Raw genomic sequence first — 627 nt, forward strand, 5'->3', positions numbered from 1 at the left:
TGCGTAGGTCTCGGGGCAGGGCCAGGAAGAACACTTGCGTGCCTCCTCCTAGGCTGTTCCAAGTGGCAGCTCTTTGATAGCCAGGAAGGGCCTCTGGGCAGCTCTGTGCCTCAGCGCAGAGCACTAGACTGAGTGGAGAGGAAGTGGAGAACAAGCCCTGTCCTCTCTGAACCTTTCACTGTGTGGAAGTATGTGGATCCCCTGAGCTCGCTTGACCTTCAACCACAGCTCCATCATCCTTGCTTGGCCAGGGAGAAAGCAGCCTCAGAAAAGGTAAATGACTTTGGTCTGGTGTCACAGCTGGTTAGTGACAGAGCTAGGCTTAGAGCCCAAGGTTCTTTGAGTCCGAAATGTCAGTTCTTCCCACCCTGCTGAGCTGCTTCCCACATTGTTATGTAGAAGTTAAGGCAAATAGTATGGAAGGAAAGAAGGTTAATAAGTAAATCGGTGGTCACTGTTTTGATAGAATGTCATGAAACATTTTTGTCCTCAACCTCATTTACAATTGAGGGTGGTTGTCCTGGGTGCAGTTGTTAAGGAAAAGTCTCTCCAAATTCATAAAACTGCAGGAGTCTGTAAAATTTTATACCCTGCCTCATTTTATTGTTTCTACCCACCCGTAGCTCA

At 48.2% G+C, this 627-nt stretch overlaps 1 protein-coding gene across 20 annotated transcripts in view; it reads left to right on the forward strand.

Annotated features, from left to right (window-relative positions):
- RNF152 (ring finger protein 152) overlaps positions 1–627 on the forward strand; it is an 86,440-nt gene that overhangs the window by 73,550 nt on the left and 12,263 nt on the right. The window lies entirely within an intron of this gene.

This window comes from Macaca thibetana, chromosome 18 (assembly GCF_024542745.1).
Source record: "Macaca thibetana thibetana isolate TM-01 chromosome 18, ASM2454274v1, whole genome shotgun sequence".
In the NCBI taxonomy this organism is placed as follows: Eukaryota; Metazoa; Chordata; class Mammalia; order Primates; family Cercopithecidae; genus Macaca; species Macaca thibetana.